The sequence below is a fragment of the Nipponia nippon genome, unplaced genomic scaffold, assembly GCF_047370975.1.
Source record: "Nipponia nippon isolate SJK-2023a ecotype South Korea unplaced genomic scaffold, ASM4737097v1 scaffold_1, whole genome shotgun sequence".
Lineage (NCBI taxonomy): Eukaryota > Metazoa > Chordata > Aves > Pelecaniformes > Threskiornithidae > Nipponia > Nipponia nippon.
In genome coordinates this window covers 130,680,048-130,691,144 of record NW_028262290.1, presented here as the reverse complement: position 1 = coordinate 130,691,144, position 11,097 = coordinate 130,680,048, and the positions used below count along the sequence as shown (strand labels likewise).

Here is an 11,097-nt window from a genome sequence, read left to right as displayed (position 1 = left end):
CCTGCACGGGAGCAAGGTCCGTCTGTCCCTTGGCCTGGTGGGAGCCACCCACAGACTCAATCTCAGAGCACTGGGAAGGCAAGATGACAGCATTCAGCTTAAATCTTTCTTGTTCCCCGCTAAATTAGATTGTATGATACAGCATTTACATGAACTAGCAGCAGAGTCAGTGTAACTCAGCTGACGCACGGTAACTTGTTCGGTTGCCACATCTTCGGCACAGGCATAAGCCCTGACCCTCTGCTGTCAAAGTACCAATGGGAAATGTTAATTTAGTGTGTAAGCAGAACAAGCGCACACTCTCCAGATGAAAATGGGTCCCTTCCCCGGTAACAGAACCCCTCTGTCAGTAATGCCAGACCCAATCAGTCTGGGTCTTTCCAAACCCGCTTCTCCTAATTACATCTCTGCTGTTCTTCATCTTCTTCTAACTTCATTCATAGCCACCTTGCTACAGCTTCTCTTAAAATATTGACCACCAAATCGACCTCTCCCATCCATGTGCATCTCAGATAAAAAGTATCAACCCCAAAAGCCTCTCAAAATGACTGACTCCTCCCAGCTTCTTTATCGGCCCCCCCGGTTCCCATTGCTGGTACTCTAACTTCCTTCTGCCTGCAGGCAACAAAAAGTTACCTTAGCAAGTCATTGCACAGGCACTGTCTAGAAGTTAATGGCAGAAGTCACCTCACTGGGTCAGACCTACCTGCCCCTCGGGCTACCGTCAGCAGAAGAGGCAAGTTCCCGAGGCTTCAGGAGTGCAGTGAGAACTGTGGGGTAACCTGCCAAAGGAAACAGATGCTCATTCGGAAATACACAGATACAACCTGCTTAAAGCAGGGCTCCCTCTAAAGTTTATAAGGAATGGCTGATTTTTTCATGGTTTTTTGTTTTTTTTTTCCCCAGATGTGGAATAAATGGCACATGAGGATTTATCATGGGTTTCTTTGCATCAAAAGGAAAAACACAAGAAAAATACAGGAAAGGTACTTACTAACCCAGAGTATTTGGACTGAGAATATCGTAAGTCTGTTCTTATTCCACTTCTTTTTATGAATGTATCAGGACAATTGTGGGGAGTAGAGAGTAGTCCACAGAGATACTGCCTTTTGTATGACATGCACGTTTTCTGTGCTAACCAAATGCCAGTTCATGGCCAAGCCTCTGCAAGCCAAAAGAAAAAACTACCTTTTTATAGCCAGTTTGACCCAGTGCCTCCCACTCAAGGTATAGAATTGCCCTTGACTGCCTTTCCGGACACTGGAGGCACAGGTGTTTTCAGAGGACAAATTAAATCCTAGTCAGTCTGAATTGTCTGAAGGAGATGTTTGTACCTGCCTCAACTACAGAGAGCCGAGGGACCGGGAAGTCCCTGGTGTAGGCAGGGAAAACAGGGCAGCCAGCTTCTTGGCCTTTGTGCCTTGCCTCCCAGTACAAAGGGCCAGAAGTAGGAGGGCAGACTGGGAGATATGAAAATAAACACTCAGCTGGAATCCCCTTCAAGAACAATATTGTTCTGGTCTAATATTTTGCAAGAAACCAGCACACAACCAGTAAGAAACTGCATATGGAAAAACAGCACCTGAGGCTCTTCCAGTCAACCACTGCTTTACGCTATTATTATCTTCTCTGAAATAGTCATGAATATCAAACAAAATTTGAGGGCTGTATATTTTGTTATTCTAGCATTTGCCCTCGGTGCCAATTTTAATTTGAATCTGTGCAAATAAACATAGTGACTTTATGTTATTTTGTTAAATCCGACCTAAAGAAACAAAACTAAACAGAACAAAAATTGTCTAGAAATAAAGGGAGGAAACAACAAAGACCTTGTAAGAAAGAAAGTTAGAGGGGAGAAGCGAAAAGAAAGTCTGAATTCCTTTGCTTCTATCAGATGTGTAAAGGAGGAGTCCCTTTAAAAACATTCCTATTTGTTTCATGCTTGCTTATTTTTACTGCAGAATATCATGCAAGTCTTGCAGGTTGGCCAGACAACTCTCTGCAACACCGAGGATGGTGATGGACCTTTCTGATGGTGATAGCTCTTTCTGATGGTTTTCAGTTTTTAATAAGGCATTTGGTTTCTGCTCGAGTTGAAAAGATGGCGTAGAGATTTCATTAATAGTCCTTTTCTTCTCAATTGATAACTTTCTTCCTTTTCATGCTAGGAACACCGTGGCCTTCCATTTTAGCTTGTCTTCAGATCAGATCTAATACAGAAAACTGGAATTACTTACAGGGGAAAAAAAGAAAAAAAAAAGAAAGAAAATAAACAGTCCTTTTTCATATTACACACAAATCCAAATAATCCTCTCCCTTCCACAGTCTGACCCAATTTTGCTTGGGCAGACTTTGTTTTTCTAAGCCAGGCACCTTTGAGACTGCAAACTTAGCAGATACTACTGAGTATGAGAGCACAGCACTTGCAAGATCGAGTTTAAAGCTACTACATTCCCGACACTAAAATGTCCAGTGTACTGACAACTTGCCTGTTCTAGCCAAAACTCCTCCCTTAGCCATGCTCACATAAATGGACAAACCAAAGCCAAGGGTTTCATTCCTCTGGCGATTTTAGATATCAGAATGTACATCCAAGCTGCTTGAGGGAATGTCCTACTTGCAGGTAGGAGTATTTAAATATATTCAACTGCTTATTGTTATACATACTTGGAAAAGGGATAAAAATTATTAGCAGGACACCAGAAAATGTGTTCATTTCATGCTTTATTGCAAACACGCTACAAAGAAATCACAACTTGCCAAATACTATGTGACAACATGGTTGAGGGACAATGGTTGTTACCCACCACGGAACACAAACCAAATAATGAGAAATATTTGCAGAGTTCCTTCCTTTCTTCTCCTCACTCTTTTCTTAGTCCTTACATCTTCCTCAACATGAAAGCACGGAGCATCTTTTAGAACTGCAGTCAATGATACAACTCCTGCCATTATTTATTGGTGCTTCCTAATAGTAATGCCTAAGAATCCCACCCTAGCCTAATGCTGCATGATTTCCTCCCCTCTTTAGCCATAAAGAGGAAATCATAGGAGAGTTTTAAAAACGTATTTTGTGTCCATAATAGTTCATGTGTGTTTGTTATTTAACTCTAGTTCAAAGAAACGTACCTTCCAAACTCAGGAATTTTCCTTAGTATTTGAAATTTTTCATGATGTGATCAAGCAGTCTGCATCCAAATAGTCCTATAACGTTTTCTGGATGCAGAGCTTTATTCCAGTCTAATGAAATAGTTGAGGGACTATAAACATGCGGTAACAGAACCAGCATTTTAATCCCTCTGCGACTTAGTCTGTATCTATGTTAGCAAGCAGTGGGATGCAACAGGTGAAGCTCTGCAGTGCAAACCAGCTTGTGCGGAGGACCCAACCTTCACGCTCTGTGCGCTCTGGAGGGTTTGTTCCAGGCTGGCTCCATCAGTGGTTGGAGTGCAGCTTTTGGTTATGCTTCAGGTGAAATGTTTCTTCAGTGTCTTCCGCAGCTGCTCCACAAAATGATCCTGATCTGAAAATGCTAACATAGATGCACACTCAAGTTTGCCCTTCCAAGTAAATGGATGGCCATAGCTGTGGCAGACTTAATCTGAAGTAAGTCAAACTGATGTCATGATAGCAGAATAATAATTTATTGCGGTGGAAATATTAAGAGAGAGCTGTTGTGGAATAAAGTCCCCCTTTTTTTTGGCTGAAACATGGAGAAAATACCTTGTTCTTCAATAACTCCCTGAAAAGCAATTATTTGATCACAGTGTTGAGAGGCAAGTTCTCGGCACAGAGGAAGAAGTCCCCTCAGACCAGTGGGTCAGCCAATGCCAGCAGCAGGCCCCCATCGTTCATACCAGCACTAGAGCTGCACCCTGAGAAAGGCTCACAAAAACCCTTGATGCAAATTCATTCTTGGACATCATGTCAGGAGACGATGCCACTGGTGTGAAAAAAGCTGGACAAAAACAGCATGAGAACTACACAGAAAATGCACAGGAATTTCCTCTATGCAGATTCTTAACTGGCAACAGAATTAAATTGGCAACATCAGTTTTATAAAACTCCCCCTTGCCTCCAATTTCTAGCCCTTTCTTCAGGATATTAATCCCCTCTTTCCAGTCTTTTGGTCTTTTTCCCCTTCCTATTTTTCTTCTGCTTCCTCAGTCTTTCCTGTTATTTTCCTGGAGTGCTATATTTTATATTTTTTTTTATTTAGCAGCTGCAATAATCCTGAATTTTCCCCTGCAGTAGATCCACTGGGAGATGCTCTGAGCAATAACCAACAGGTTCCTCTGGATCTCTCACCAGACAGCATTATACAGCTCAAGGCAAACTGAGAGCTTGTTTTGCTGGCAGAAGGAAGAAGGGAAAGGAGTTGGAGCATGCGGCCCCCATCATCCATTAAGAAATGAAGAACAGAACACAAAATAGGAAACATCAATTAAGACAACTGAGGTTAGGAGAATTTTGTCTATGCTAGCAAAAAACTGGGTGCATTGACCAAACTAGGCTATAGAAAAAAAACACCACCCTTTTGAGGAAATTCATCAAGGAGGTCTTGGAGAGATCTTCCACTTCAGAATCACAAAATGTGGATGTTGTGATGATCAGCATCCAGTCCTTTTGATGCAAGCTTTTATAGAACTTTTCTTCCTTCCTGTTCATATAGGAGCATCGTTCATGTGTTCGTTCTGCTGCTCACCACAAACAGTCATCTTAGTAAGGTCTGATGCCTTCCAGTCTCCTTTCTTTCCTGGAAAATATCCTCACACCATGTCTTTATGGAAGGAGGTAATTCAGTAGGACACTGAAGGGGGACAAAACAAAAAAAAAAAAGTCTGGAAAAGAAATTAAGGGTTGAAATCCTATAAACAAGCAGTTTGGAAGTTTGAACAGACCTTCTCTGAAAGAAAAAATTGTTCCCTGTCATAATTGTTTTCTTTTTCAAGAACATTTGCCTGTACAGCCTGCGTTCACTAAATTTAACTACATCTAATTACGATTTTTTGCTGGCAAAATTGTGTGGCTTAGAGGTAGCACTATTTCACATTTATGCAGAGATAATGAAGATTTATAAATCTCATCGATAATAATTTTTATTATGCTAGATTATATAAAAAAAGATCTGATTTCTGCAAACGAGTTTATCCTAGCAATCCCATTGGGTGTTATTTAGTTGCCAGTTAGCCTCATTCTTCCTTTTTCACTCCAGTTTTTTCCTACGTTGGCCTGCCTTTGTGAGTCATTTCTCGGACAGGACAGTGGCTCAGGGCCGCTGCTCAGCACAGCGTCTGACAGCGATAGCAAAAAAGGTGATGCCCAGCCTCGGTGCTTTCACCATCCTACCACAAAAATGGGCTCTGTACAACTTTAGAGGACAGATGCCAGCAGCCGCTTGGAGTCTTGTCTCCGCTGCCAGCGATGCTGAACCACCATGACCAAAAATGGCAAATATTTTTGGGAAAAGGCTGATGTAGACACCTCATGTAACCCCCTTGTAATTCTCTGTACTCTGTTATTATGAATATATTGTTGTTCGCATTGATCTCTACATATCTTCGTAGTGTTTTGCTTAAGGGCTCTTATCAGAGGAAAGTTTTGCGGTACTCAAGACAAATTAATAATACTTATTTTCTTCTAGCAGAATTTTTATCTCAGAACTTGCTTCATATTTTAATATCTTGTGCGAAAAAACAGCCCATAGTTTACAGAAAAAGACTAAGAAAAGAAAAGATTCTAGGCTTCTCAGCATTTAGAAATGAAGTAAATATGTATAGCAGTATTCAAGTGATTTCTCCTTTTTAAAATAGAAGTTGCTCAGATTCTTTGGTGATTCTTTATCAGTACATAGATAAGTAAAGATGATTCAAGCTCCTCGGAAGCAGAAACCCTTACCACTTCTTGTTGTAATAGAAAATTAACTCTTTTCCTTCCACTCTAATTAGGGGATATTTCCTAACCCGCTTTTATTTATTCCTCTCAAAAGAATTTCAGCACACAAGAACAGCCTCAGCAGCCAGAGACAAGCATTCTCACAGAAAAATGATTTCCCGGAGCTTGTTAAGCTCCTTTTCAGGAGCCAGATTCCAAAACCCAGGAATCCAAGGTTCCCGAGATGTGGCGTGAAGTTACGGTACTATTTCTGAGACGATCTGCCAGCGCTGGCACACAATGTTAATCATGTATTTCAAATGCCTCTTGGAACCTTAACATCGAGCAATCAAAGATGTGATTTAGGCAAAATACACAACATCAGTAAGGAAACGAAACGACCGGTATTTTGATTTCCTGATAAATCAAGTAAAGCTGAAAATAAATCTTCAGGAGAGATTTTATTCACTCTTTTAAAGCTAAATTATTAATTGATTGGATTTATCAACTTTAATTTCTCTCTTTTTTCTTTTTTTTTTTTTTTCCCTCCTTAACTGAAAGGCTCCTAAAACCAGCCCTTTTTTGAGGAAAGCCATGCTTTGCACCTCTGGGTTTCCAGAGCACAGGCGGAGAGCACAGGGCTTAAAAATTAAGCAGCCTCCGGGGAACGCACGGAGCACCCCGCCGGCAGGCCCGGGCCGAGGCCGGGTGCTCCCTCTCCCCGCCGGCGGCACCTCCCGTTACCCCCCCCGACCCCGCACCGACAGCGGGGGCGGAGGGGGGCGGGGCGGGGCGCGAGGCCACGCCCACTGGCGGTGACGCACCGCCCCCTCCGCCTATGGGTGGCGGCGGGAGCGGCAGCGGCGGGGCTGTGCGCGGCGGCGGGGGCGAGCGGTGAGTGGGGCCGCGGCGGCGGCGGCGGCGGCGGCGGCGGCGGCGGCGGCGGCGGCGGCGGCGTCCGCTCCTCCGGCCGCCCGGGGGGCTCCGGCCCGGCCGTGCTGTGGCCGCCGGTGCAGCGGGCAGAGCCCACTGGGCGCCCGGGGCGGGGATTGCTCGGGCCGTGTGCGGTTATCTGCAGCGGCAAACGCCGGCGCGGCTGGGCGGGCGTGGGGCTGTCCTCCTCCGGTCTCCGGCCGGCGGTGAGGCGCGCGTTAAAACGAGCCGTGGTTTAGGCAGCGGCGTGGGGCGGCCAGGTAGAGGCAGCGAGCCCTGTCGCAGAGCTGCCGGCTGCGACAGGGCTTGGTTTCTCCCTGCCTTTTAGGGTGTATTTGTTCCCCTGATCTTCGGTGTAGGGCTCCGCTGTGATTTACGGCTGTGGAAATGGCCGCTCCGAGCAATGATTAACACCGGGCGGTGAGAAACTTTGGTTTAAATAATTACTAATCTTGTTTTGAACCAAGGCTTTTTGCTTTGCTGAAGCTAAGTCCGTCACCATTGGGAACCATGACCTTTGTATGGGTGTGCTAAAGCTCTGCATGTATGTATGTTATATTATTACCGATATACATTATATATTAATGCATATTATTGCGTATAATAATATATAACTATATAATGCATATCACATAATGTATCTAATGGCATAATTTTATATTAAATACATCATATTACATCATATGGACATTGCTTCTCACCCTTCTGGCTAAGATCAAGTGTAGTATCTATGATATTTGTTGTGCCTTTTTTGTTAGTCAGGAGACTGCCTCATTATTATTTTAAAATTCTGTGTGTTATTTAAGTTAAGCGGCCTGAGCGTTTTTGGGTACGTACGATGAAAGCCTCTGGAAACGCAGTAGGCAATTAAAACTAACCGATTTATAAACCAGAGGAGGTTCCAGTGATTGAGTTGCTGGGTTTGCCTTGGGCCGCGTACTGGAATTAGGCCAAGAGGCACGTGGGCAGCTGCTGCCTGCGCTTTGCCTTGAAACACCCGTGTTTGCTCGTTGTCTCGCACCCGCCCGCTGGGATCGCCCCATCGAGACACACCGTCACCGTCGGATCAGCGTGACGGGCTGGGTGTCCTCGCAGCGAGGATGTGGCAATTTTAGGTAAATGTTGCCTAATTCTGCCAGCAGCGGTGAAAAGGTAAAGGCAGGCGGAGGTGTGGAGCCAGGCCACCGAGGGTGGGGGTCTGGCCCGCTCGGGTGCGTTTGAAGCTCCCACCCGAGATGTGCCCACATCACCCGTTGCCCAAGGGAAAGAGCAGTTCCAGTTTTCGTTGCCCGCTCTGTTCCTCGCGTTGGCAGAAAACAGCTCAGGTGAAGACGACGGTCTTCCTATTCGTGCTGGGGAAAACTGAAACTAAAAGTAATGCGAGGTAGAGCTTTCCTGGATGACACTAACTGGACTTCCTTTAGAAAAACGGAAATACTGCTGTTTTCTTTGTGTAGAAGATGAAAATAATACTTGTGCCTACTTCAGCCTAGGGTATTGTGCTATGTTTATAATGCTTCACTTGAAATCCAGAAGTCTCTTCTTCATCATGTATTTTTATATTGAATCTAAGAAGTATTTACCTTTTAATGAATTTCAGTTTAAAGACCTTGCATTGGTGCAGCATGCCTGTATTCATATACTTTTAAGGGCTTATAATACATGTGAGCTTTATTATAGATTATTATGATTTTAAATTTTATTTGAAAAATAATTATATTTAAGTATTTTTTTTAAAAGGGAGAGAAATGTTCTGAAATATCACTGCATAATATCACTGCATAATATCACTGCATAATATCACTGCATAATATCACTGCATAATATCACTGCATAATATCACTGCATAATATCACTGCATAATATCACTGCATAATATCACTGCATAATATCACTGCATAATATCACTGCATAATATCACTGCATAATATCACTGCATAATATCACTGCATAATATCACTGCATAATATCACTGCATAATATCACCTCTCCAATGCTATAGTATAATTAGAAGACAATAGCACCTAGAAGCCTCATTCAGTTACTTGTGCCCCATGGTAGGAGCTGGGTAAATATAGGCAAAAAGGCAGGCCTTGGTGGCAGAGAAGTTATGAAATAGAAAACAAGACGCTATTTGTGAACATAGACAGAAATAGTTGTTTAATCAAGTACCTCCAAGCATTCATACAAGTGGCAAATCCATTATAAATGATATTGGTATCATGGTTCCTCTTTCATTTATGTCTCTATGGTTTAACTGCAGTTAACTGTTATCAGCTGAGCTCCTGGAAGTAGGGATTTGTGCTTCTATACTGTTGCAAAACAGCAGTTGCCAGCTTGCAGATTCTCCTTCCTAAAACTAGCTGTTCTGTGATAGAATCTGCTGGAATAGTTTTTATGTTTGAATAAGATAGTAATTTATTTGAATGATGCAGGTTTGGTGGTTTTTTGTTTGTTTTGGTTTCTGCTTGCTTTTTTTTTCTTTCAAGATACATTTATGGTACAGGGATAGCCCAGTAGAAAGCTGGAGTAGCATCACAACACTGCATTGCTATGTTTCATGAAATATTGCCTAGATCCTATTTCAACAGGCTTTTGGTTTTCTGGTTTTTCCTTTATTCCCCGCCTTGCAGGCAGTGCTGGGTAAACATTGCCTTTACTCTTCAAAGCCTCTCCCTTTCATCTTTTAATACACTTAGGAGTTGTTTTCAGCTATGCTTTTCCGCATTAACTCCTGAAGAACAGCTATTCTGAAGGCAGCACCTTTCACCAACCCTGCTGTACCTGCTTAAGCTACCCCTCCGCCCGCCGCATGCCCGCGGCGCTGTGATGCTGTTAGCGCAGACGCAGTGTACTGGTTGGACATGAGCGGTGCCCGGCTGTGCTGCAGGCCCTGGGTGTCCTGAGATTTCCCTTCCCAAGGACAGTGCCACACACAGCAAAAACCACTGGGGATTTGGGTCAAACTGAGTAATTCTCAGGCACAAGAGGAGGTGGAGCATTAAATCAAGCCAGCAGTTGGTAAACATGTTGTGATGTGGCTTCTCTGGGTGAACTGTCACCATCTAGCCAGGACTGGTGATGTGGCTGATGTAAGGTAGTAGTGCTGAACAGATGAGGGCAAAGGCTACGTTCCTAGAAATTTTTACAGAGCTCACGCTGCTGCTGCACGTGAATCTCTTACAAAATAGCTTTTCCCACCCAGAGAAGGTCGTGGCAGTCATCGTTTTGAAGCTTCCTGCGTCCCGTTCCTAGCTAAGCAACCCTAGCGCGCCTCTCCTTGATGCTTCCCTCCATCCCCTTGACGCTCATTGCCCCTGCTGTAGAGCAGCGTTGCCTTTGGCCCGAGGGGCTGCACCTGCTGGTACCAAATGTGCTTGCTTCAATGTGGTGTTCCCCTCCGCCTGCCCTTCTGCTGGTCCTCTGATCCTGTGGAGTGAAAGACACTGTCAAGAATACTGATACAGAAGTTGAGCCCTTCTGACTGTAAAGGGCTGAATCAGTTTTGCAGCCGTATTTTAGTCAATTCTTGCCCAGTACTTTCCCTAATCGCCATCATCTCGGGCAACTGCAACCTGCTCTGCTTTTATCATACAATTTTGTAATTTCTCCGTATGAAAGAAGCTCTGGCAGGCTCATTTAAAAACGAAAACAAAACCCACACTATAATAAATCCCAAAGTAAAAAGGTTGAGAACATTCGCTCAGCAGCATGGACTGCTGCAGGTGTTCGTTGCTTCCTGGGAGTGGGTAGGTAGGATAGGACAGGTGACAAATTCGGTGTATCATATCTCTGCAATGTATCATGTGGATCTTGTTACCATACATGTGGTATGTAGTATGCATAAGTTTTTGGCTTTTGTACGCAGAGAAGTAAAAGACTTCGGGTTAATTTAGGATATTGTGATTTTTCTTCTTTCTTCTTGTTGAACACTTTACATCTTTTTATTATCTCAAAAAAATAACTCAGCAACTTTTTTTTTCTTCTGTTACTAAAAGTACTAAGAGGAAAAAACAGCTGTGTGTCCTACAGGAATTTCCTGACTTCTTGGCAGCATAACTCTTGGGATAGAGAAGCAAATCATGCTATAGTTGCTCGTTGACTACAGGGAACTATGTGCACAAAGTCTGGTGCATAGTATTTTGGCTCTGGATCTGTTTATTTGTAGCATTCCTTGCTAAATCACTACACAGTGCAGCTTGAGCATGGGTTAGTTGCCTGGATGTGTGTGACTGGTGCCTTTCAAGGGGATCTGGGACATCTGTATGAGGCTGGCATCATGACACATGA

General features: G+C 43.7%; 1 protein-coding gene across 4 annotated transcripts in view; it reads left to right on the top strand.

The window, feature by feature from the left end:
• Positions 1–6,693: 6,693 nt before the first annotated feature.
• The window catches only part of SNX10 (sorting nexin 10), a 37,018-nt gene continuing 32,614 nt past the window's right edge, over positions 6,694–11,097 (top strand). Inside the window, exon 1 of one of the 4 annotated variants that reach the window (XM_087772692.1) lies at positions 6,694–6,768. The gene's annotated coding sequence lies outside the window, so the exon portion shown is untranslated. Of the gene's footprint in view, positions 6,769–6,822; positions 7,228–7,671; positions 7,923–11,097 lie in introns of those variants that run through there. The other 3 variants (XM_087772708.1, XM_087772682.1, XM_087772697.1) reach the window with 3 other exon arrangements.